The 13,787-nt window shown below is 43.5% G+C and overlaps 1 protein-coding gene across 1 annotated transcript in view; it reads left to right on the top strand.

Annotated features, from left to right (window-relative positions):
- ksr2 (kinase suppressor of ras 2) overlaps positions 1-13,787 on the top strand; it is a 389,906-nt gene that overhangs the window by 308,264 nt on the left and 67,855 nt on the right. The window lies entirely within an intron of this gene.

Here is a 13,787-nt window from a genome sequence, read left to right as displayed (position 1 = left end):
CCTTTCATAAAGTGCACATAAGTTGAATTTTATCAGGCAATACGAAGCTTTTTCTGGTCACGCTGGCTATGTCACCGTCTGATTTGAGAGATCCTCATTGTCATGCCGTCTTCTACAAAATGCGCGTTAAAACAGAACATCCCGCTTTCTTTTGAACAGGATCACAGCACATCTCACGATGATTTGAACAGGATCACAGAACATCTCACGATGTTTTGATTAAGATCATAGAACATTTCACTTTTTAAAAAAATCAGGATCACAGAACATCCCACATTGTTTTGATTTTTATTTAAACAGGATACCTGGTGATCCATTTTCAGCATCCCCGTGACCCACACGTGGGCTGCAACCCCACTTTGAGAAACCCTGGTCAAGTGAGTTACCACCACTACTTACGGCACTGCCGGGGCTGAAGAGGAGGCAGGATCTAATTCCTTAAAGGGACAGCAACTCCGACAACAACACTTAGCTGACTTTGGGGCTTGATATCCAGCCAGGGCCGCCCAAGCTGGCGATCTGAATCGCTCCCCAGATTTCTAACCCATCATCAAGGCTGCTGCCTCTCCAACAAAATCCAGCTCCATAATTGCAGTTGCAATACATAGCACTTAATATTCTTCTGCTTTATGTTCAAAGAAATACGGAAGTTTTTTGAACAGAGAATTGATTAGGCATCTTCAGAAAAGAAACCACCAGGATAAGCTAGAAAACCATTGTGGGTTTTGTTTTATTTCTGCCCTAATTATAGTAAAAATCTGTTTTGACCTGACCAGAAGGACACAGAAGGTCTAATTAGTGAGAAAAAAAAGATTTTCTTCTGAGAAAATGAAACAAGTCTGGCTTCAGACACTTCTGAAGATGAAGGAAATAAGATCTAAGCATTTTCCAGTTGTAAAATAAGTCGAATATTGCGCTATTGAGGAGAGTGGTCAGAGAATACTGAATGAGTGAGTACTTGAGTTGCAGAGAACAGGCAATCGTAAGTTTGATCCCAGGCCTATGCAGTGCTAACTGATCAGGCAACAGTTGAAATGCTACAAATGTCTCTCGGCCCTTGAATTAGGGGAGGAATTCAGTCATTTTCCATCTAATCATTGTTATCCAATGGCTTCTTCCAAAAGTGCATGTGTGTGATGTCAAGGGAAGATAATGTTGCCATAGCTTGAATATTCCATTGACACTCATTATCAAGACTTGTACATGGGCAAGGTAAGGGATGGTGTGTGAGCTCGAGAAAACCATACTACTGAAAGGAGTCAATACCTTTAGGAAAAGAGGGAAAACATATTACGAAGACAAAAATTGTTTTTTCACCCCACAGATATTTACCATGAGGACTCCCAATTCTACATGATCATGGACTTTATGTAAGGCTTGAATTTAATCCACTCACTCTGACCTAAGCGCTGCAAGTTTCAAAGTCATTACAGAAAGGGATAATGATAGTTATAATGATAGAAATCAAGTGTCTGGGTTGGGGGAAGGCTGATTTTAACATCATTAGACAGGATTTGGCAAACGAAGATTGGGTACAGCTGCTTGCAGGTAAATCTATACATGGAAAATGGGAGGCTTTCCAAGTGTAGTGAGCTAGTGAGAGTTCATGGCCAATGTGTTCCTCTAAGAGCGAAGGGCAAGGGTGGCAAGTCCAGGGAATCCTGAATGTAAAGGGATATCAAGGGTTAGATAAAGAGAAAAAAGAAAGCATTTGGTCGGTATAGGGCACTGAAAATGGAGGAGGCACTTAAAGAGCATAGAGTATGTGTGTGGGGGAGGTTGCTTAAAGAAGAAATTAGGAGGGTAAAGAGGGGCCATGAAATATCAATAATGGATAAGATTAAGGAAAATCCCAAAGCATTTCATAAGTATATTAAGAACAAGAGGATGGCCAGAGAAAGAGTGTAGCCCATTAGAAACCAAAGGGACAATCTGTGTGTGGAGTCAGAGGACATGGGCAAGGTCTTAAATGAATATTATCCATCTGGTATTCACTAAGGAGAAAGACATTGCAGCTTGTTATGGTTCAGGTCAGAAACCCAAGTGTTTTATGGAGCCTGCCTGGATCGTACGTTTTGCATCTTGAATTTGGCTAGGATAAGCGTGATACGTTTCACTTCGTGTATGATTCAAATGACCCACTAGGGAGCTTTTATCAAATAAAGTTTATTTAAGAATATAGTTAACATATATGGAAAGAAAATTAGCAATAACTTTTATCAATTCCAAACAAAAACAAAACAACCATGATAATGTACAACAAATATATCTAAGATGTTCCAATCAAACCAATCTCATAAACAAAACCCTTTAGACAAGTTCAATACAGCAAAGTCTAATGCCCACATGATACTGGAATTGAGTCCTTTGGATGGAGAATTGAAAGCTCTTAGTCTTGTAAGTTCTAGTAGTCCTCTTGAGACACCCAGGACAGTTTGAAGTCAGAATAGCTTCCCAGAACCTCAGATTGACTCTGGCCAAGCCATCAACAGCAGATTTTCTGCTCTTTCAGGAAACCTTGCTTCCAGCTAACAGCAGAATTTCCAAAACCAGGGAGAGAGAGAGAGAGAGAGAGACACTTCTTTTCAGCTTGCTATCCCTTCTAAAAACTAAACTCAAACAGGAAAAAAAAACCTTGAGCTCCCTAGGAAGGGGAAAAAAACCCTGTCCAGAACCCACGACCTTTTCTCCCAACAACGCAGGGCCATAAAACTAATCCCAGAGTAAACATAAACAATCCCCATTTAAGCCACTTAAGGAGCAATAAGAGGTCTCCTCCAGAGAGCTCGGTAACATTACTGAAGCTATGAGCTGGGAGAACATGATTTTTAAAAAAAATCTCTTAAAGGTACACTAGCGTCACAAGCTGGAGATTTCAGTTCGGATGGTGAAGTTCTGGAGCATGTTAAGATTAATTAGGAGGAGGTATTGAATGTGGGTATAAAGGTGCATAGATTCCCAGGGCCTGATGAGATGTATCCCAGGCTGCAATGGGAAGCAAGAGAGGAGCCCTGACGGAGATATTTAAATCTTGCTGACCTCTGCTGGTGAAGTGCCGAATGGTACTTTTATTCAAGAAGGGCAGCAGGATAAGCAAGGTAATAGGCCATTTATCTTATGTCAACGGTAGGGAAATTTATTGGAAAAGATTCTGAAGGACAGGATTAATCAGCACTTGGAAAGGCAGGGATTGTTCAGGGATAGTCAGCACGGATTTGTTGGTGGGAGATCCTGTCTAACTAATTGAGTTTTTTGATCTCTGTGGTACACCGCTGCTCACAGACCTCCAATCACAAAAGCAACACTCCACCATCACGCTTTGTCTCTTGTTAACGAGCCAATTTTTGTTCCAATTTGCCAACTTGCCATGGATCTCATGGGCTCTAACCTGTTGGACGAGCCTTCCATGTGGGATCTTACCAAAGGCCTCACTGAAGTCCATGTAAACCACATCAACTGTGCTACCCTCATCATTTGTTTAGTCATAAAGCATTGGTTAGACCAGGGGTCTCCAAACTACGGCCCGTGGGCCACATCTGGCCCGCAGCGAGCCGCTTCCGGATCGGAGTTTGGAGACCGCTGGGTTAGACCACAGATGGAATATTATGTGCAGTTCTCGTCACCCAAATTCCTCTGAAAACCACCATCTAATATAAGCAAAATACTGCCAATGCTGAAATCTGAAACAAGAATGGAGAATGCTGGAAAAACCCAGCATCTGTAGGGAGAGAAAACAGAGTTAATGTTTCGAGTCTGTTTGATTCCACCGGAACTAAAAGAGAGGGAAAACTCAACGTTTGCAGAATTTTCCTTTCATCATGAAGAATCTTACTGTTGCCAGTTTGTCCCACTGAAGGCTTTGGTTGAGAGATTTATTGTTAACAGGGTTTGAATCTGTAGTTAGTTATCTGCATTTATGAAGAGAGGCACAGAGGAAAAAGATCTAATAAATATAAATGCTAGATGGAAATTTAGATCCCCTGTGTAAAATAGTAATTACTGTGAGGAACAGAAAGAAACATCATCTGTGAAGTAGAAGTTGGAAACATAAACCTGATACAAGTTAATCAGTTTTGTTTTGAAGGAGCAGAAAATAATGGCTGAATATGTATCTGAAGCTATCAACAGTATAGGTAAGTTGTGACTGCTCGATATTGCTGGTGAATTGATGATGGCGTGGTGTATTGAGCAGAATGTGAGGCTAGCGGTGCAGTTGACATTTTTTCTTCTTGCAGTCTCTTGAAGTGAGGAAGGCATTTGCCACGAAGTACAGCCAATGGCAAGAACCTGTGAGTGGAGTCTTTTAACATGGGGAGGATGTTGCTATGCAGCTACCACATGGTTCTGGCTGACCAGGAGACGCACCCACTCTTAGCACCTGCCATAGGCATATTGGAAGGATTTACAAGTTGATAACCAACCTGTTTGGCCACCTATGGCCATGAAGTCCCGGAGTGAGACTCGGACCTGAAGCTTCTGGCTAAGAGAGCGGGATGCTACCCACTGCACCCACAAAGCCTCCGAGATGTGGCCTTTGAGAATACATTTACTGATCTTGGCCACCTGTGTATTGCAGCGCTGGATCCATGTCCTTGGGGCCAGACTCCTGGCACTGAGTGCCATGGTTATTTGGTCCTATTATCTTCACAAAGTTTGTCTAGAGATGCTCCTGGGCCCCTTTACATAGGTAACACCTCTCCTTCCCTCCATTTCCTGCCTCCTGCACATTGTTGGAGGATCTTTGGAGCCCACTCTCTGCCATGTACTGCCATTGCTGAGTGTTCCCTGTGTCAAAATCTGTTTCAGAATAACTTTGTGCACCTACTCCAGCCACAATGCACCAGCCTTTAAGTAGTGCAGGCTGGCTTTAAGTTGTGCAGACCTCTTGCCCGTTTGAGGCCCCTGCTCAGAGATGCCACTATTCAATTGCACACCGAGCACTGGCACATGCTACCTGTACCAATATTCAAATTCATAGGTTCCTTCATCGGAAGAAACAGATGCAGGTAATCCGACAATGTGATCCATCACCTGGTTTTGGGCCCTGTTCGATTTTGTAGCCTGAATGTCAAGGGAAGGGAATGATTGTGCAATTCTAATGACATTTTCTGTACATTATGTTTGTTGTTTCGGATTGTGACAATACATTGCCTGTTGGTACCCAGAGCAATTATCAGGTCAATCTCATTCACCATTTTGCCAGTTTTGACCAACAATTGACATCCCAAATGATCCTATTTCTTCTCTTTACACAGAGGGACCTGCTAGAAACATCAATCATTTTTATTTTCATTTCAGATTTACTACAGTTGCAGATTTTTCCCTTCATCATGAAGAATATTACTGTTACCGGTATCTCTGCTTACCGGTATACAAGATGATAAAAAATATGGATAAAGTAGAAGTGGAGTGGATGCTTCCTCTTGTGGGGCATTCTAGGATGAGAGGGGTAGCAAATTTAAAACAGAGTTGAGGACAAACTACTTCTCCCAAAGGGTTGGGTCAGTGAGTAAACTTAAGGAGGAGTTACAGATTTTTAATTGGTAATAGGTTGAAAGGTTATGGGGAGAGGGCAGGAAAATGGGGATGAGGAGCATATCAACCATGATAGAGTCCGCTCTGCCTGGGTACCAACAGGCAGAGCGGACTCGATGGGCCAAATGGCCTAATTCTGCTCCTATATCTTATAAACTTATGAACTTCCACTGAAGGTTTTGGTCCAAGCAACCCATAACTTGGATGCTACTTTCAATGGAGTAGACAATGATATTTGTCAGGCAATCACATCTCTGCCTTTCTTATTACCTTCACCGCCACTAAAGGTGGGCAAATACTTTCCTTCTTGTTTGTCTGTTTGCCTGTGACAATGGGTGCAATTTTCCCGACCCGTTGCGCTGCTCAAGTATTGCAGCAGGTTGGGAAATGTCAGCGGGAGGGAAAAAACAGGATTCGTGAGTTGCAATCTTCCCGGTCCATTTGTTTGGACATAATCAGTCACGCGCCAGGGAACAGTGCAAGGCTGTTTACAATATTCAAATGTTGATTTCAATCTATTTAACAAGTCCAGGATTCAATCGTCCAGGCTCGCTAAAGTTTCTGCCCCCACCGGTGGAGGTCCACACAGGTCGGGATCATGTATGGTCCGTATCAATGGGGACCAGGCATGATGGCTTTGCTGGTGAGACCAGAGGCCATTGAGACCCCCCTGGAGGTTGGAAGGGTGACCCTTGCGCAGTGCCAGCCTGGCACCCTGGCACCGCCCAGATGGGGCAGGACCAGTCGGAGACAAAGCCAGACCGGGGTTTGGGGGTATCACTGCATGGGAGGCTTGGGGGCTAGTGGTGGGGTTGGGGATCAGAGACCGGGTCTGGCCATCAGGAAGCCGGTCATGGGCAGGGGAGGTCGGGGATCAGAGGCTGGATCTGGCCAAGCCTCACCCCTCATTTAACAGTTTTACACTCTGTCAGAAATTCAATTATGAAAACGCACATTACACAAACACATTGCACCACCTTCAGTGACACACATTTCTCTCTCTCGTGGAACAAGGTGGCATCTAACTTCAGGCAGCAGCACCTCCCCAGTCTCAATGGGGTACAGCCACAGCTATAGGCCTTCACCCCAGTGAATGATACAGTGATTGAGGCTGTAGACAGTGATAAAGTTGAAATCATTGAAGATGATTGTGTTCTTGCACCTAATCCTCCTTCTCATATCTCCCTTTCTCTCATCACACACTCTCTTCTGATTTACAAGTTATGGATGGTATAAGCACACACCACTTGCTTTCCCCTCGCTTTCACCACAATCCTCCTTTGTGCCTTTCTCCTTTCAAATACCCAAGAACTGCCACCCGGTTAGGCAGTGGTGGGAGAGCATGTGGTGGAAAAGAAGAAAGACAGGTGAAGTAGAAACACTATCATGCGCGCTCACACTGGTAGCCACCAATTCAAAAAGCGACACTGTGTATCTTTTAAGGGATAGCTTAGAGGCAGAATACGCATGTGGCAAGAGACCAGGTGCGTACGTACGGCCTGCTGCCAGGGCAGGGAACAGTGGTGCCTTAGGAGCGAACTCACTGAATTTCAAAGTCACACACGAGTTCTACTGTTGAGATTTTATATGAAGACTTTGATGGGGCAGCGCAATTAAATGCTTGGTGCTTTGGCAGGCCTGTGAGTGATCTCTCTGATATTATCAAGGAGCTTGGAGGAGCCTGGCAAAAACTGTGTTTCGTGACTGGACCCCCATCCTTTCCAGCTCTGAAATGGTACCAATTCCATTAGCGCAGATATAGCATCCGATGACCAGCACCTCAGCTTCCATTGTCTGGGTGCTGCACTATTAGCTCAGATTGCTGCCATCAAAGCTGTGGATAATGGTGCTCAAAGCTGCTTGCAGGGTGTCACCACAATTTAGCGGTATGCCCTCACACACATTACCAGGATTGCTGATGCATTGCTCTGGACAAGTGGCAGTGACATTGTGGAGCATGAGCCTGCTGCCCTGTCTCAGGAATACTGTATTCATCCTCTCACCCCTATCATTGCACCAGTACCCATGTTTTACCGTTAGTCAGCCAGCTCAGATTTAGCTGCAGTTCAGAGAAGGTTTACCAGACTAATAGCTGAATGGGTGGGCTGTCTTAGGAAAGAGGTTGGACAGGAGTTTAAAAGATTAAGAAGCAACTTGATTGAAACATATAGGATCCTCAGGAGTCTTGACAGGCTGGATGTGGAAAGGATGTTTCCTCTCGTGGGAGAATCTAGAACTAGGGGTCACTGCTTAAAAATAAGGGATTGTCCATTTAAAACAGAACTGAGATGAAATTCTTTCACAGAGGGTTGTGTGTCTTTTGAACTCTCTTCCTGAAAAGTTGGTGGAAGCAGAGTCTTTGAATATTTTAAAGTCAGAGGTGGATAGATTCTTGGTAAGTATGTGGGTAATAGGTTATCAGGACGGGCAGGATGCAGATTTGAAGTTAGTCAAATCAGCCATGATCTTATTTAATAGTGGAACAGACTCAGGGGGCTAAATGACCTACTCCTGCTCCTAGTTTGTATCTTCATATTTTGAGTTGGCTTTTACTTCTGCAGCGTAACCAAAAGGACACTGAGATAGGCACTGCCTGAGGGACAATACGATGGATGGAGAATGTGCCAATGGCTGGGTACAAGTAGTTTCTGCGGAATCCTTGAAGTCAACTTTAAACAACTCTGGAAACTACCAGCTTCTTCTACACTTGCAGCAACTAGCAGTCAAAGTCAATCAGCAACTCATCTGGAAGTAATTGATGATCCATTGGGATCCTTCCTGCTGATGAACTCATGAGGTTGAGAGAGGACGCTAACTGGAGCATTGGACTCCAAAATGGCAGCACTCGCATCAAATCAGTTTTAAACATTGATTGATATCTTAATCTGCCTATCACATTCTTCCAGTGGACGCTTCCTGTATTCTCACAAATGCCTTCACCAAAATGGTGATCAGCCTGGCTTGCGCCAGCTGTATGTTTGTGCACCATGGATACCATTTTGGAGGTAAAACAGCATTTACAGTGCTGGAAAACCGGTTGCTGATGGGAGCCACATTTCACAGCCTAAACATTTTAAACACTTTGCCAACAACGCTGCAAATTCAGCACACCCACAAGTAATTTTTACACAGCCATTAACACCTTTATAAAATAGTCACTGATAATTGGCACACATCCAGCTTGCAGTGTCGTATTATGCTGAGACTGAATTAAAAAGCATGCATTTAATCACATCTAAAAACAAACCAAATGCTTCCAGGACAGTTAATTGTTCTGAAGTTGCGGACACTTATTTTCAAGCAAAGGTGACAACCAAAAATACCCAAAAACAGCAATTGCTGTAATCACTCTGCTTTTTAGTGTTTTTTTGTTTTTTAGAAGAATGTTGGCCAGCACACCAGAACTCTTTGGCCTTCTTCCAATCAGGGATCTTAGACTTCCCCTGAACCAGAAAAACAGGTGGATATTAATGAGGAGGGCCTTTTTGAAAATTTTTGTTCAAATACAGACCAGCTGCTCAACAGCAAGATTCAGCAGTCCATCATTCACAGAGCCTTAAATAACTGCCAGGATGGCACTAGCTTCAATTTTAACATGATTTCATTAGTACACTGTATCTATTCCAGAACAAAACAATAGTCCAACCTGTTTAACAATGGAATGTTGGCCTTTATCGCGAGGGGGATAGAATATAAAAGCAGGGAGGTCTTGCTGCAACTGTACAAGGCACTGGTGAGGCCGCAACTGGAGTACTGTGTGCAGTTTTGGTCCCCTTATTTGCGAAAGGATATATTGGCCTTGGAGGGAGTGCAGAGAAGGTTCACCAGGTTGATACCGGAGATGAGGGGTGTAGCTTATGAGGAGAGATTAAACAGATTGGGTCTGTACTCGGAGTTTAGAAGGATGAGGGGTGATCTTATAGAGACATATAAGATAATGAAAGGGGCTAGATAGGGTAGAGGTGGAGAGATTCTTTCCACTTAGAAGGGAAACCAGAACGAGAGGGCACAGCCTCAAAATAAGGGGGGGCCGGTTCAGAACAGAGTTGAGGGGGAACTTCTTCTCTCAAAGGGTAGTGAATCTCTGGAATTCTCTGCCCATTGAAGTGGTGGAGGCTTCCTCGTTGAATATGTTTAAATCACGGGTAGATAGTTTTCTGATCGATAAGGGAATTAGGGGTTATGGGGAGCAGGCGGGTAAGTGGAACTGATTCGCGTCAGATCAGCCATGATCTTGTTGAATGGCGGGGCAGGCTCGAAGGGCCAGATGGCCTACTCCTGCTCCTATTTCTTATGTTCTTATATCCATTTACTGAATCGGGGAAGAGAAGACATTCTGTAATTCACAAATATTTTATTGTGATATTACCACTCAGTACAAATTCCAATTTCCACTCTTCCCTTCTGGATCCTCTCCCTGTCCCGAAGCAGCCCGCACTGGGGAAAAATCCCAACTCATGGGTAAAGATTTAAAGAGCATCACCTGCTGTCAACTCATTCTGAAGCTAGTCCGAGCTTACTCTGAAAGGGACTTGCATTTCTAACATTGTCAGAACCAACACTTCAAAGTGTTCAAGCTGCAAATTAGATTTGCCTTCCTTCTTACTGTGTGCTATTTCATTTAATGTTTGTAACTAAGTGTGTTGATGAAGGTAGGGCAGTTGATGTCATATACTTGGATTTTAGTAAGGCGTTTGATAAGGTCCCCCATGGTCGGCTTATGATGAAAGTGAGGAGGTGTGGGATAGAGGGAAAGTTGGCCGATTGGATAGGTAACTGGCTGTCTGATCGAAGACAGAGGGTGGTGGTGGATGGAAAATTTTCGGATTGGAGGCAGGTTGCTAGTGGAGTGCCACAGGGATCAGTGCTTGGTCCTCTGCTCTTTGTGATTTTTATTAATGACTTGGAGGAGGGGGCTGAAGGGTGGATCAGTAAATTTGCTGATGACACCAAGATTGGTGGAGTAGTGGATGAGGTGGAGGGCTGTTGTAGGCTGCAAAGAGACATAGATAGGATGCAAAGCTGGGCTGAAAAATGGCAAATGGAGTTTAACCCTGATAAATGTGAGGTGATTCATTTTGGTCAGACTAATTTAAATGTGGATTACAGGGTCAAAGGTAGGGTTCTGAAGACTGTGGAGGAACAGAGAGATCTTGGGGTCCATATCCACAGATCTCTAAAGGTTGCCACTCAAGTGGATAGAGCTGTGAAGAAGGCCTATAGTGTGTTAGCTTTTATTAATAGGGGGTTGGAGTTTAAGAGCCGTGGGGTTATGCTGCAATTGTACAGGACCTTGGTGAGACCACATTTGGAATATTGTGTGCAGTTCTGGTCACCTCACTATAAGAAGGATGTGGAAGCGCTGGAAGAGTGCAGAGGAGATTTACCAGAATGCTGCCTGGTTTGGAGGGTAGGTCTTATGAGGAAAGGTTGAGGGAGCTAGGGCTGTTCTCTCTGGAGCGGAGGAGGCTGAGGGGAGACTTAATAGAGGTTTATAAAATGATGAAGGGGATAGATAGAGTGAACGTTCAAAGACTATTTCCTCGGGTGGATGGAGCTATTACAAGGGGGCATAACTATAGGGTTCGTGGTGGGAGATATAGGAAGGATATCAGAGGTAGGTTCTTTACGCAGAGAGTGGTTGGGGTGTGGAATGGACTGCCTGCAGTGATAGTGGAGTCAGACACTTTAGGAACATTTAAGCGGTTATTGGATAGGCACATGGAGCACACCAGGATGATAAGGAGTGGGATAGCTTGATCTTGGTTTCAGATAAAGCTCGGCACAACATCATGGGCCGAAGGGCCTGTTCTGTGCTGTACTGTTCTACTGTTTTACTGTTCTACTAATATAAGGGCGGAATTTTCGCATTTTGAGACTACCATATTGCAAAGGCCAGTGGCAGGCTGGAAGATTAGGAAAGGTCAACAAAGGGTTACTAAAAAAGTAATAAAAAGAGCAAAGGTAAATTATGAGCTCAGTGGTTAGCACTGCTGCCTCACAACACCAGGGACCCGGGTTCGATTCCCAGCTTGGGTCACTGTCTGTGTGGAGTCAGCATGTTCTCCCCATGTCTGCATGGGTTTCCTCCCACAGTCCGAAAGACGTGCTGGCTAGGTGCATTGGCCATGTTAAATTCTCCCTCAGTGTACCAGAACAGGCGCTGGAGTGTGGCGACTAGGGAATTTTCACAGTAACTTCATTGCATTGTATTTCCAAGAGAAGAGAGTGGCTGAAATGAACTTTGGACACTTGGAGGATGAGACTAGGAAATTAATAGTGGGGAACACAGAAATGGTGGCTAAATCAGAATTTTGCCTCAGTTTTCATGGTGGAGGAACTAATATCGTCCCAATAGTAACAGGTAATATAGAGGTAACAGAAAAGGAGGAACTTAGAACAAACATCATCAATAGGGAAGAAATGCTGAACAAACTATTGGGATTGAAGGCAGACAAGTCCCCAGGGCCTGGTGGCCTCCATCCTAAGGTTTTAAAGTAAGTGGCGTTGGAGATAGTGGACCCATTGGTAATGACATTCCAAAATTCCCTGGAAGCGGGAAAGGTTCCAATGAATTGGAAAAAATACTAATGTAACGCCCTTATTCAGAAAGGGAGGGAGGCAGAAAGTAGAAAACTATAGACCAGTTAGTTTAACGTATGTTGCTGGGAAATTGTTAGAATCCATCATGAAGGAAGTAATAAAAGGACATTTAGAAAATCAGAATGTAATCCATCAGAGTCAGCATGGTTTTGTGAAGAGTAAATAGTGTTTGACTAATTTGCTGGAGTTCTTCGGAGATGTAGCAAGCCTAGTGGATAATGGGGATCCTGTAGATGTAGCATATCTGGATTTCCAGAAGGCATTTGATAAGGTTCCACACAAAAGGTGAATACACAAGGGGGTTAGGGGTAATTCATTAGCTTAGATAGAAGACTGGCTAACCAACAGAAAGCAGAGAGTTGGGATAAATGGATCTTTTTCTGGTTGGCTAGATGTAACTAGTGAGGTGCCACAGGGTTCGGTCCTCTGGCTCCAACTATTTGCAATCTATATTAATGAGAAAACATCCTTTTACATCTGCCCTGTAAATCCCCTCAATTAGATCTCCCCTCATTCTCCTAAACTGAGAGTATAGGCCTAAACTGCTCAACCTCTCTTTTATAAGACAAATTCCTGCAATCAATCTAGTTAACCTCTCTGAACTGCCGCTAATGATAGGGATAGAAGGTATTATATTTAAATTTTCAGATGACACTAAAATAAGTGGGATAGTAAGTTGTGATAAAGATATAAACGATTTACAAATGGATATGAATAGGTTAGGTGAGTGGGCCAAAACTTGACAGATGGAGTTTAACGTGGATAAGTGTGAGGTTATCCATTTTGGTCAGAAAAGTAGAAAGGCAACTTATTATCTAAATGGAGAGAAACTTCAGAGTGCTTTGGTGCAGAGGAATCTGGGTGCATAAACCACAAAAAACGAGTATGCAGGTACAGCAGGTAATAAGGAAGGCAAATGGAATTTGGCATTTATTGCTAAAAGAATAGAGTATAAAAGTAGGAAAGTGTTGCTGCAACTGTACAATGCGTTAATGAGACCCTACCTGGAGTATTGTACACAGTTTTGGTCCACTTACTCGAGGAGGAAATTGGTTGCATTAGCGGCAATTCAGAGAGGTTAACTAGATTGATTGCAGGAGTTTGTCTTATGAAGAGAGGTTGAGCAGTTTAGGCCTATACTCTCAGTTTAGGAGAATGAGAGGAGGTCTAATTGAGGGGATTTACAAGGTAGATGTAAAAGGATGTGTTCTCTTGTCGGGCAATCTAGAATGAGAGGTCATAGTTTTAGAATAAGTGGCAGCAGATAGAAAACAGAGATGAGAAGAAATTCCTTCTCTCTAAGGGTCCTAAATCTGTGGAATTCACTACCCCAGATTGCTGTGGATGCCCGGACATTGATTAAATTTAAGGAGGAGATAGACAGATTTTTTAATTAGTAATGTGTTGAAGGGTTATGGAGAGTGGGCAGGAAAGTGGAGTTGAGGCTGAGATGAGATCAGCCATGATCGCCAGACTATTAATCCAGAAACTCAGCTAATGTTCTGGGGACCCAGGTTCGAATCCCGCCACAGCAGTTTGTGGAATTTGAAAATTTGAATTCAATAAAACAAATCTGGAATTAAGAATCTACTGATGGCCGTGAAACCATTGTTGATTGTCGGAAAAACCCACCTGGTTGATTAATCTCC

Source organism: Mustelus asterias, chromosome 13 (genome assembly GCF_964213995.1).
Source record: "Mustelus asterias chromosome 13, sMusAst1.hap1.1, whole genome shotgun sequence".
In the NCBI taxonomy this organism is placed as follows: domain Eukaryota; kingdom Metazoa; phylum Chordata; class Chondrichthyes; order Carcharhiniformes; family Triakidae; genus Mustelus; species Mustelus asterias.
This window is presented reverse-complemented; position numbering and strand designations above follow the sequence as displayed.